This window comes from Vulpes lagopus, chromosome X (genome assembly GCF_018345385.1).
Source record: "Vulpes lagopus strain Blue_001 chromosome X, ASM1834538v1, whole genome shotgun sequence".
Classification (NCBI taxonomy): Eukaryota; Metazoa; Chordata; class Mammalia; order Carnivora; family Canidae; genus Vulpes; species Vulpes lagopus.
The window spans coordinates 35,840,730-35,854,339 of NC_054848.1; the positions used below are offsets into that span (position 1 = coordinate 35,840,730).

Here is a 13,610-nt window from a genome sequence, read left to right on the forward strand (position 1 = left end):
ATTTACTTATTTGAGAAAGAGAGAGCACAGGAGCAGGAGGGAAGGGCAGAGGGAGAGGGAGAAGCAGACTCTCCGCTGAGCAGGGAGCCTGATGTGGGAATTGATCCCAGGACCTTGCGATCATGACCTGAGCCGAAGGCAGATATTTAACCAACTGAACTACCCAGGCACCCCCCAACTGATTTTAATCAGTATTCTCACTGTAATAAACTATAACTATGGGTATAACAACATTCAATGAGTTCTTTCTAGCAAATAATCAAACCTGAGGGTGGTCTTGGGGACCCCTGAACTCTGAAGTTGGTGTGAGAAGTGAGGACGGTCTTATGGACTATTATTGCCTAGTTTGACAAGAGGATACACAGATGGAGAATGCTATCCTGTTAACAGTAAATGCAAGAATAATGGTCATAGTGCCCTCAGTCAGATGGGGCATGGGGATGCTTCTGGAAACTGCCCAGGGAGAATCACAAATTCAGTTCAAACTTGTATTGGTTGGTGATGATGGAAAAATGACATTCATGAAACATCCTTTGACTAGTGAATTGGAGAATCATGTGACTACATCGGAGGTTGAGGCCCATTCCTTTGTGTTCCACACCAGCAGAGGACCATTCCGTCCAATGTATGGAATACAATAGGTCAGGAGAAATTTGGTGGACCAAGAGATTACTATTATGTATGAACCCTGTGTGCCATTGTAATGTTCCATGTGACATGAAGCGTTACTTCTGAGGATGTGCCTAACTGGCATAGAGATTTGGTTACGAGTATATGAAAACATCCCCATCACACTGTGTGACAACAAAGTGGGTACTAAGGACAGGAACGTTAAAGGCAAAATCCATAACCTTCCATCGAAAGAAGAATCTTCAGTAGTTTGACATTTCTGCTAAAAGTAGCTACAAACTTTGAAAAGCTCTTCCTTGGAGATCCCTGGGTGGCTCTGCGGTTTGGCGCCTGCCTTTGGCCTATCTTGGAGTCCCAGGATTGAGTCCCACGTCGGGCTCCCTGCATGGAGCCTGTTTCTCTCTCTGTCTCTCATGAATAAATAAATAAAATCTTGAAAGAAAGAAAGAAAGAAAGAAAGAAAGAAAGAAAGAAAGAAAGAAAGAAAGAAAAGAGCTCTTCCTTTGGCTTGTTTGAAAACTAACTGTAGACCCTAACTTGGAGTTTGTCACCATGCCTGCTCTTGCCCCATACCAGAGGTTGTCAGGGACACAGTTTTGGCAGTGCAGTATGAGGCTGGTAGAGCGGGGAGGGGGGGGGAGCAGGGGGGACTGGGTGGGCCACAACAGTGTGCCCAGAAACACCATCTCCACATGTATCCGATACCTCTATCCTTTTATGGCTGGTGAGCAGTTTCATGGTGTCCATGCCAACTACAGGTTGGCTGCTCTCTAATGAACGTGACTTCTTCCCATTAGACCATCTTTATTTTAAGTGCCTTATAGGAAGAGATACATTTAGTTTGAAAATCCATTTGCATACAGTAAGAAATTTCAAGTGGGGATCCCTGGGTGGCTCAGCAGTTTAGTGCCGCCTTCCACCCGGGGCCTGATCCTAGGGACGGAGAATCAAGTCCCGCATCAGGCTCCCTGCATGGAGCCTGCTTCTCCCTCTGCCTGTATCTCTACCTCTGTGTGTGTGTGTGTGTGTGTGTGTGTGTGTGTCTCATGAATAAATAAATAAAATCTTAAAAAAAAAAAAGGAATAGGGGGCCTGGGTGGCTCAATTAAGTGAGTGACTCTTGATTTTGGCTCAGGTCATGGTCTCAGGGTTGTGGGATTGAGCCTCATGTTGGGCTCCGAGATCAGCCTGGCGTCTGCTTGAGATTTTTTTTTCTCATCCTCTCATCCTCTCCCTCTGCCTCTCCCCACTCTGTGTTCGCTCTCTCAAATAAATAAATAAATCTTTTTTTTTTTTTTTTTTTTTTTTAGAAAGTATAAGAACAGGAGGGGGAAGTGGGTGAGGGAGGAGATGAAACAAAATTGACCCTACTCTTGATGAGATGAGCACTGGGTGTTATACCATATGTTGGCAAATTGAATTTAAATTTAAAAAATTTAAATTAAAAAAATATTTTTTAAAGATTTTATTTATTCATGAGAGACACAGAGAGAGGCAGAGACGTAGGCAGAGGGAGAAGCAGGCTCCCCATTGGCAGCCAGATGGGGGACTCGATCCCAGGACCCAGGGATCATCACCCCAGCAGAAAGCAGATGCTCAACCACTGAGTCACCCAGGTGTCCCTTAAATATTTTTTTAAAATTTGACCCTACCTTGGTAAATGATGAAGCTGAGGATTCATTATCTATTCATCTACTTTTTAAACATGTGTGAAATTTTCCATAGTAGAAAGGAGGAAATGAAAGGAGGGTTGTGAGGGACACCTGGGTGGCTCAGTGGCTCAGCGGATTAGCACCTGTCTTCTGCCCAGGCGTGGTCCTGGCTTGATCCTGGAGTCCCAGGATTGAGTCCCACATCAGACTCCCTGCATGGAGCTTGCTTCTTTCTCTGCCTACGTATGTCTCTGCCTCTCTCTGTGTCTCATGAATAAATAAAATCTTAAAAAAAAAAAAAAAGGAGGGTTGTGAAAATTTCATTAGGAAGCTGGATATTTAACACCACTTCTAATAGTTTATTTTTCATTTTCTTTACATGATTGCATAATACAATGAAATCATTTCTTTTCCCACCAGGCCCCATTTTGACTCTCCAAATACTCTCCAGTTCACCCCTGAAAGTCATTGGGATATTATATAAATTTTCTGGGTGTCTCATGACGTGAACAAGGACGAGGAGCCTGGCCTGACCCCACATCCACAAACCTCGCCAAAGGCCGCTGGCGCCCCCGACAGGGCTCCAAGAGGGCAGGCGCCCCGGCCTCCCCGCCCCCATCCGTCCCGGGGCGGGAAGGGACGCAGAGGAAGCGCAGCCTCCCGGGGGCCCAGGGCGGCTCTCCCGGCCGCTCCTGCCCACGCTCTGGCTTCCAGGAGTGGCTGCGCCCAGGCTCGCCTGCCCCAAGGCGCGCGCCCCGGGCTCGGGGTGGGGGTGAGGGTGCTGGGAGCGGCCGGAAAAGGCGGGCCAGCCTGAATTACGAACCGCTCCAAACCATCCGGGGAGGGGCCAGAAGCATCTCTCAGGCCTTCCATCCCCACCCCCTCCCACCCGCCTGCAGCTTTGCGCACGCCCTGGCCTCCCGGTCGCCCTGGGACGCCCCGGCTTTGGGGGGCGGGAGACCTCTGCCCCGCTGAGTCACACTCTCCGGGAGCCCTGGGACCCCTGGGCTCTGATACTCGACGGCTGTACACCCGCGCAGCCCCGAAGTGAAGGGGCGCGGCGCCGAGGGCCGGGGAGGTGGGGGGCGCGGCGGCCCCGGCTGGGCGTGGAGCGCCCCCCGAGGCAGTCTGGAACCCGACTTTCCGCCGCCTTATCGACCCCATCCCGCTTCCCGTTTGGAATGATTGATGCGAGCTCTCCTGCCTCGAAGCCACCCTCCCAGGAAGCCCCCTTTCCTTGCAAGGGCGCCCAGACCCCGCGGCGCGAGCGGGGAGGGAGGGAGGGAGGGAAGGGGGGCTGGGCTGGCGGGCAGAGGGGAAGGAGGGAGAATGAATGAATTGCATTGGCCGGTGGCATGCGCAGCGGACGATGCGGACACTCTCGGTGGGGGCCCCCTCCCCCGGGCCCAGCACTCCGCTTCCCTGCGCGCCGGCTGCAGACAAATGAGCACCCAGCACGCGGACCAGAACAGAAGCAAGGCTATTTTATTACTTCTTATTTATGTATGTATGTATGTATGTATGTATGTATGTATTTTGCACGGTAATTAATAAATAAACTGCTGCACCGGAGGGGGAAAAAAAGCTAGCAAGCAGAATCCAAACATCCTCTCGGTTGCCATTTGGTTATGTAAGAAGGAGGAACGAAGGCTAGTTGGCCGTAAAGAATTCCTCCAATGCCATGCTCCAAATCAGAGCCCCTGCAAGGAATTAAATCAAAAGGGAAAGCAGGCACCAACAGCCAGCACAGAAAGTGGGGCAGAGTTCTGCCAGCAGCTCACCTAATGTTCCTGCTCCTAAGGGGACGATTGTCACATGTCGCAGAATTAGGCCCAGAGAGCCACCAGCCCTCCACACCAGCTCCTAGTTCCACCCCTGCCTCCCTAATCACTTTCTTTCTGAGCAAGGGTGGGCTCCCAGGCAGCTTCCTTTGTTCTGGGTGCCCACCTCCACCCATCAGGGCCAGAGGTGCTGGGGCAGAGGGCACACAGCTGCCCCAAGGTACAGGGTCACCAGAGTCCCCTCACCCAGGAATTTAGGATTGAGATGGAGAAAGAGAAAAAATGTCTGAAGAGCTAGAGGCCATTGGGTGTGTAAACAGGGGAGCTGTGGGGGGCTGTAAGCCTGAGGAGGCAGAGGGAGCAGTCAGGGAGAAGAAAAGACCAAGGGAAGGAGGGAGAGCGTGAAAGAGAGAAAGGGAGAGACAGCATAAAGAGCTGCTAAGCACAGAGGGTCAGACCACAGGAATTCTGCTTATGCTCCCAGCTGCCTTCTAGGCCTTTCTGAGGCCCACTGCAGCAGCCCCCTCCCCCATCTTGCGGCAACAATAATCCCTGTCTTCTGGTTCACCAGGCACCTGTGACCTATAACCTTCAAGCTCAACGAGCTTGAAACTTCTGTTGCTTGTACTCTACGGGCTTCTAAATCACATGCCTTCTATCAAGCTTTTAGTTTTTAGAGAAGTTGTAGGTTCACAGCAAAATTGAGAGGAAGATAAGAGAGTTCCCATATACCCTCTGCCCCCTCTACATACACAGCCCTCCCCCCTCCCCCAATATCAACATCCCCCACCAGAGTGCACATTTGTTAAACTGATGAACATACGTTGACATATCGTAATCACTCAGAGTCTGTAGTTTACCTTAAGGTTTATTCTTGGTGGTGTACGTTCTATGGCTTTGCACAAATGTATAATTGTTACTGATTTGATCTATTACAGCCACTCACTCAGGAAACAGGTGAGTCCTGGCCCTGCCCTGGCCACCTGCTCAGTCCAGGGGAATCCCTGGGAAATTGGGGGCTGAACAAGTCAAAAGCGCAGCTCCTGGTTAAGTTTGCCAATGCTGGGGATCCCTGGGTGGCTCAGCGGTTTGGTGCCTGCCTTTGGCCCAGGGCACGATCCTGGAGTCCCGGGATCGAGTCCCACGTTGGGCTCCCAGCATGAAGCCTCCTTCTCCCTCTGCCTGTGTCTCTGCCTCTCTCTCTCTCTCTCTCTCTATGTCTATCATGAATAAATAAATAAAATCTTTTAAAAGTTTGCCAATGCTGTTGCCAAACAAACTCACATAAACTCACCGTAAGAGACATCAATAACTCAAGAGGTGAGGGTTTGGAAGAGAGAAAGGGAGAAATTTATTTCGGGTGCTGGCAACTGGGGCTGGTGGCAGGCTCAAGCGACCTCTCTGCCTGCAAGATGGACATCTAGAGCTTTTGAGAGAGAGATTTGGGAGGTATGTGCAAGAGAGCAGGCAGGGAGCGCATGATCATGCATGGGGGTCAGTATGGGTCCAGGCCATGAAGAGGACGTGTGGGGTGTGGCCTTCTAGGCATTCCACTGGTATCAGGGCTTTTCTGGTCTGGTGGTTGGAATGTTCTGGTCATTGCAAAACATCTTCGTCAATGCCTTAAGAAAATGTGATAAGAAATAAGCACAATGGGTTTTAGTTAGAGCATGAGGTAAGCAGGCTTGTCTATTCCTGGTTTTAATTGTTGGGGTCTATAGTTGAGCAAGAGGGCTCGCTGACATAATGACATGTATCCAGCATTACAGTGTCATACAGACTAATTTCATTGCCCTAAAAATCCTCTGCACTCTGCCTCTTCTTCCCTCCCCCTAAGCTCTGGCAACCACTGATCCTTTTACTGTCTCCATAGTTTTGTCTTTTCCAGAATGTCAGAGTTGGACTCATGCAGTATGTAGCCTTTTCAGATTGGCTTCTTTCACTTTGTAATTCAAATTGCTGCTTTTTTTTTTTAAGATTTTATTTATTTATTTATTCATTAGACACAGAGAGAGACAGAGAGAGAGAGAGAGAGAGAGAGAGAATGAGGCAGAGACACAGGCAGAGGGAGAAGCAGGCTCCACGCAGGGAACCTGACGTGGGACTTAATCCTGGGACTCCAGGATCATGCCCTGGGCCGAAGGCGGCGCTAAACCACTGAGCCACCCAGGGATCCCCTGCTTTTTTTTTTTTTAATTAGTTTCGTAGGTAGAATTTAGTGATTCATCAGTTGCGCATAACACCCCGTGCTCATCACATCGAGTGCCCTCCTTAATGCCCATCACCCAGTTACTCCATCTGTCCGCCCCTTCAATTTGCTTTTATGGTAGGAGTTTCCCATTTGCATTTTTCCCAACCCTTCTCTTCTTTAGTGGACATACTACATCATACCTTCCAGTTGTGGGAAAAAGCATATTTGGGATCTACAAATAAGTTGGAATCAAATGTTTTTCCTTTGGGAAAAAGGGAAATGACACTCACTGAATCCTAGACACTAGAAATACCAGCATTTCTCATTTTGGCCATAGTCCAACTGATCTAGAGCATTCTCTGACTTCATTTTTTCCAGAGCAGGGATGTTAAAAACCTGGGGACATGTGTTCTGAATGGCAGCTGCTTCCCCCAAGGATGGGCATGCTCCTGAGCCTGGCATCCAAGGGGCCATCCCTTAAGTGCCCCCCCTCACCCCGGGCAGCACGGGCCCATCTGCAGTAAGTAGAGGCCAGTAATGCTGTGCATTGAGACAAAACCATGGGGGCCTGTTTCAGGGGCACTTGCAAAGACTTCTTGTCCCCTTTACCTGGAGGTCAAGAGCATCGTACTACTGGCACACTTAATCCCCACGCTGGCCGTGCGATTCTCCCATCACCTATAATAATGACAGTAACAGCAGTGGCCATTTACCTACTGCTAATTATATGCCAGGCACCTTGCTAAGCACTTTATACCTATTTATTTAATCCTCCCAACCTAATGAGATCGTATCCTTCATTTTATAACCAAAGAATCTGAGTCACAGGAAAATTGTTACATGCTCAAGGTCACACAGCTTAGAAGTGGCCTACCCAGGATGTGGGTCCAGGGAGTCTAGTTCCAGGGTTCGAGTGGGAACCACAGCGCTGTGATGGGGGAAGATATTAGTTATATATTGCTGTGTAACAAAAGCCTCCAATACTTAGTGGCTTAAAATAATGGGCAGTTATTATGGCACACAGTTTCTGAGGGTCAGGAATCTGGGTGCTCTGGCTCTGAGGGTCTTGGGGGGAAGGCTGTAGTAAAGGTATACTCTCCCAAGACTTTACTGAAACTAGAGGATCTGCTTGCTTGCTTTCTCTTTTTTCTTTTCTTCTTTCTTTCTTTCTTTCTTTCTTTCTTTCTTTCTTTCTTTCTTATGAGAGACACAGAGAGAGCAGAGACACAGGCAGAGGGAGAAGCAGGCTTCCCGCAGGGAGCCCTGTGCAGGCTCGATCCCAGGACCCCAGGATCACGACCTGAGCCAAAGGCAGACGCTCAACCACTGAGCCACCCAGGCGATCCTAGAGGATCTGCTTCTAAGCTCATTCATGTGGCTATTGGCCGGAGGAGGCCTCAGTTCCTTGCCCTGTTGGCTTCTCCATAGGGCTGCTCAGGACAAGCTTCACCCAGTGTCAGTATTGAGGGGGAGAAAGATATTGAGAGATGAGCCACGCACTCTACCTTTTATGACCTAGTCTTCCAATTACACATCATCACTTCTGCCTTCTTTTATTTGTCAAGCCAACCCACACTCAATGAGAGGATTACGCAAAGGCGTGAATATACCAGGAAGCAGAGATCACTGGATCACCATCTTGGAGGCTGGCTACCACAGCTAAGCATAAGGACCTTGCCCTCAGAAAATCCTAAAGCCTGCTTTAGAGGTGATAGCAAATAGCTACTGAGCCCTGTGCAAATGTTTGTCACCACTCAGCAGGCCCTTCCCTGTGTCTGACACATTTCACCAGGCACTATGGGGAGAGGTAGACTCATCTGGAACATGAGCTCTGTGGGGACAGGCTCTACATCTTCGGCAACATATGGTTGTCAGGCTTCCATGAATATTTTTAATTGACTGACACTAAAGAAGTAAAAGATACACTCACTGCTCTTAGAAAGTTAACAACCTAGTTTTAAAGCAATCTATTTTTTTTAAATTTTATTTATTTATTTATGATAGTCACAGAGAGAGAGAGAGAGAGAGAGAGAGAGAGAGAGAGAGAGAGGCAGAGACACAGGCAGAGGGAGAAGCAGGCTCCATGCACTGGGAGCCCGATGTGGGACTCGATCCCGGGTCTCCAGGATCATGCCCTGGGCCAAAGGCAGGCGCCAAACCGCTGCGCCACCCAGGGATCCCAAAAGCAATCTATTTTTTAAAAGATTTTACTTATTTATTCATGAGAGACACACAGAGAGAGGCAGAGACATAGGCAGAGGGAGAAGCAGGCTCCCTGTAGGGAGCCCAATGTGGGACTCGATCCCAGGACCCCAGGATCATGCCTGGAGACAAAGGCAGATGCTCAACCACTGAGCCACCCAGGTACCCCTAAAGCAATCTTAATTGCATTTTATTTGCGTACCTTTTGTTGTAAAATATACATCACATAAAATTTCCACTTGAATCATTTTTCAAATGTACTGTTTAGTGGCATTAAATACATTCACATTGTTGTACAACCATCACCACCATCCATCTCCAGAACTTAATCATCATCTCAAATTGAAAATCTGTGCCCATTAAAGAAGAACTCCCCATTTCCCTCTCTCACCCACCCCCCACCCCTGGCAACCACCTATCTACTTTCTATGAGTCTGGCAAACTCCAGGTACTTGATACGAGTGGAATCATACCATACTTGTCCTTTTGTGACTGGTTTATTTTGGCCTAATGTCTTCAAAGTTCATTCATGTTGCAGAATGTGTCAGCATTCCCTTCCTTTTTAAGGCTGAATATTATATTCCATTGGATGTGTATGCCACATTTGGTTTACCCATTTATCTATCACTGGACATTTGGGGTGCTTCCACCTCTGGTCTATTGTGAATAATGCTGCTATGAACGTGGGTGTGCAAATCTATTTGAGTCCCAGTTTGCAATTCTGTTGGGTACATACCCTGAAGTGGAATTGTTGGGTCATATGGTAAGTCTGTATTTTGTTTCTTTCTTTCTTTTTTTTTTATGTCTAATTGTTTGAGGAACCACCATACTGTGTTCTTAACAACCCAGTGTCAATAAACACTATTGTTTTGGGGCCCCTGTTCTAAGCTCTTTATATACTTTATTTGAAACCAACACTGCAAGGTAGAGTTGTTATTCTCACTTTTCTTTTTTTTTAATAATAAATTTACTTTTATTGGTGTTCAATTTGCCAACATACAGAATAACACCCAGTGCTCATCCCGTCAAGTGCCCCCCTCAGTGCCCGTCACCCATTCACCCCCACCCCCTGCCCTCCTCCCCTTCCACCACCCCTAGTTCATTTCCCAGAGTTAGGAGTCTTTATGTTCTGTCTCCCTTTCTGATATTTCCCACACATTTCTTCTCCCTTCCCTTCTATTCCCTTTCACTATTATTTATATTCCCCAAATGAATGAGAACATTCTCACTTTTCAACAGATGAGTTAATTTGCTCAACATCGCATAACTATTTGGAAGACAAGGTCAACACAGGTGGATCGCTTAGCAAGGCAAACGGCTACAAATCCAGTTCAATAAAACCCAAAGTCAGTGCAAGGCCACAGGGTGCAGCTGTCTGCAGAAAGGTTCCTACGAGTAAGTGGTGAACCACATTTTGAAGATGTTCTGTGATGAGGCATCCGATGGAAAGCTAGGAAGACACTTGGCTGCAGAAGGGACAAGAGCCTTACTTTGAACCCTAGGGGTCTGTGTGTGATTCTCTTATCTGGGCTTGTCAGGGGCTCCATACAGCATCCCTATCCAAAGAGGCTTTTGAGAACCATCAGCCCAAGTGGCAGAGTGGCTTGTACCATAGCAGAGCTGTCTCTTGCTCTGGGTGCCCTCTGAACTGTCTGCCTCCCTGTTTCTCAGCAATTGGATCAGAGCAGCTGGCTAGAATGGGGTGTATGTTGCCCCTAAAATTCAAAATGAGGGGTGCCTGGGTGGCTCAGTTGGTTAAGTGTCTGCCTTCAGCTCAGGTCATGATCTCAGGGTCCTGGGATCGAGTCCCCGCATCAGGCTCTTTGCTCAGCAGGGAGTCTGTTTCTCCCTCTGCCTCTCTGGCTCTCATTGTCTCTCAAATAAATAACATCTTTAAAAAATAAAATAAAATAAAATCTAAAATGACACTGTAGGGGAGCACACTTTACCAGCCCAAAATAAGTCTCTTTGGCATAAGGACCATTATAGGCTGATTATTTTCAAGGGACTGCAAACAAGTGAAACTCAGAAAACTAAGCGGATGGTACCCTTTTGAAAGAGAGGTTTACAGGTGTAAGGGAACTCACCCATTTCCAAGTGTGTCTCTCTGGTGGTTCCAGGGAGAAGGGGATGACCACATCTCTAGAAACTCATCAGTGGAGAACACAGTGACTTAACTCTGCATAACAACCTTACCCTTGTTGACTATACTTTTTCTGATAACCTCACATAACTGACTCCCCACACCCAACATCTTTTGTCTTTAGTTGGAGATGATATTTAAGTGATAGCTTCTGCCATTTTGGGGAGTTACTCAGTTATCCTGGGTGTCTCTCATGCGTGCAGGAGGAATCTGTGTTTTTAAACTTCTGTTTGGTTTTCTCGTGTTACTCCATCTTGTATTTCGAGGGGGTCTCAGCCAAGGACCTAGAAGGGAAGAAGGAAAAATGATTCCACTGCTTCGACACGAAATACTGTGCCTTTTTCTTGATGGTAAGGGTGTTCCAACTTGTGTTTCATTTTGGAAGTGGCATCCCACTGGCTCCCTAGAAACTTCCTCCAGGTGGTAGAAATTACAATATGTGAATAGTGAATCCAGTTTTGAAGTAGCGATCAGAAAGGCAAATGAAGGAAGAGAATGGCATTCGAGGCGGAATAAGGGCAGAGACACCATGACACAGACAAGCACGTTACAAATGATCTACCACATTGATGTACGCAGAGGGAACAAGGATGGTTCACCTGGAGGGCTCACAGGACTCAGGATACAGCTGAGATTTATCACAGGGACACAAAGCCCAATCAGCATAAGGAAAAAGTGCATGAGGCCAAGTCCAAAGGAGACCAGGAATAAGCGTCCAAGATTCCTTTTCCCGTGGAGTCACACAGGACATGCTTAACTCCCCCAGCAATGTGCAGTGATGACATGTTTGAAATGGAGTTTACCAGAGAAACCCATTAGAGACTGGTTTTTACCGGGGGCTCATGTAGGCACGCTTTGCCTGGCATGACCCACATTCCAACCTCCCAGAAAGAAAGCAGTTCAGCATGAACCACACTGTTTTCATAGAGTCTAGGCACAGTGGGCCACTCTTATCAGGTAGGGAATGGTGGGGGAACATCTGGGTGGCTCAGTGGTTGAGCATCTGCCTTCAATTCCTGGAGTTTGGGGATCGAGTCCCGCATCGGGCTCCCTGTGAGGAGCCTGCTTCTCCCTCTCCCTCTGTGTCTCTCCCTCTGCCTCTGTGTCTCTCTCTATGTGTCTCGTGAACAAATAAATAATTTTTTTTTAAGTAGGAAATGGTGGAAGCCCTCCCCAAATCCTGATTTCCAGGCACCAGTCAAGGACCAACCTGGGCAGCTGGCCTTTCTACGTAGAAGCAGTCAGGCTTGCTGTGTCAACCCCATTTTGCACAACACATATCCCATAGAACGGCTCAGACAGGTCCATGAGGGAGATGCACAGGTGTTCATTCAACTGCTATTGTGGTAACGGAGATCCCCAGGCACTCTGGGCGTCTGTCACAGGGACAGGGTACATGGTTCAGTAGGGTGGAGGTGTACCCTGGAATATCATGCAGCAATTAGAAGCAATGGATTATATGTGCACGTATTGACAGGAACGGATCTGAAAAACTTAATCCTTGGTGAAAAAAAAGGTGAGAAACAGGCTGATATATATAAGCCAATACCATTAATGTAAATTCAAAATATATACAGGTACTATTCATATAAATTTCAAAAACAAGAAACGTAATGTGTACTGTTAGAAGTCCAGATGCAAATCACCCTTGGAGAGGTAGTGACTGGTAAGGGGCATTAGGTGCTTCTGGAGCATTGGTCCCATTCTCTCTCTCTCCTGAGCTGGGAGCCACACAAAGGTGTGTCCATTTTGTGAAAAATTTTCCACCTGTACACTTATGATTTGTGCATTTTCCCATGTGTGTTACATGGCTATACAAGTTACATTAAAACAAAAAGCTCATTGGGGTGCCTCGGTGGCTCAGTTGGTGGAGCGTCTGCCTTTGGCTCAGGTCACGATCCTGGGGTCCTGGGGTGGAGCCCAGCGTCGGGCTCCCCATTCTGCAGGGAGTCTGCTTCTCCCTCCAACTCTGTCCCTTTCCCCCCATTAGTGCTTGCTCTCTCTAGAGCTGTCTCTTTCTCTCAAATAAATACAATCTTAAAACAACAATAACAACAACCCATATTCATGGAAAAGAGCCCATAGGAAGGAAAAGATAAATACTAAAATGATTGTCTAGGGGCAAGGGAGGTGAGGTGGGAACAGAGAGAAAATGAAGAATACCCGCACACACTCTTGCATGCGTGCACGCAACAGGCCTTAGGGGGATCAGTGTTGTTAATAGGACACAGAGGAGTATTATTAATTTGCCCCTCTGCACCTGGGTTTTTTTTTTTTTTTAAGATACTAAAATGCTCACCTTGTGATTTCACTGTTCAGAGGGACTTGATTTCTTTTTTTTTTTTTTAATTTTTTTAATTTTTATTTATTTATGATAGTCACACAGAGAGAGAGAGAGAGAGAGGCAGAGACATAGGCAGAGGGAGAAGTAGGCTCCATGCACCGGGAGCCCGATGTGGGATTCGATCCCGTATCTCCAGGACCGCGCCCTGGGCCAAAGGCAGGTGCCAAACCGCTGCGCCACCCAGGGATCCCCGGGACTTGATTTCTTTGTAGTGTTTATGAGCCCAGCTCTGTTTACCCAGCTCCCTAAGAGATTAGTGACCCCTCACCCCCCCACACTGTCCCCAACCTGGAAGAGCGCTAGGGGTTACCTAGCAGGGCTGAGATCCCAGAAGGCCCACCAGCCTCGCTCCGGAACCCTCCGGTCAACACCACCCTTGCTGAGTGACTTAGTAGAGAGGAAAGATGCACTCTCATCAAATCCCCGGAAAGACTTAAGAGAGATTTGTAAGTTCTCACCAGAGCTGCATCCCTATCCCCTGGAGGGCTCATTAAAGCACAAAGTGCTGCCCTGCCCCCCCCCCCCCGGGGCTGTCTGATTCAATTGGTCTAGGGGGAGGCTAGAGAATTTGTATTTCTAACAAGTTTGCAAGAGCTGCTGTTGCTGATGCTCCTGGAACCTCACTTTGAGAACCACTGATGCTACAAAAGAGGAAGAGAAGTCCAGC

General features: G+C 47.9%; 1 pseudogene; it reads left to right on the top strand.

The window, feature by feature from the left end:
* Nucleotides 1-434: 434 nt before the first annotated feature.
* Nucleotides 435-2,744, top strand: LOC121482481 (annotated as a pseudogene).
* The last annotated feature ends 10,866 nt before the right edge of the window (nt 2,745-13,610 follow it).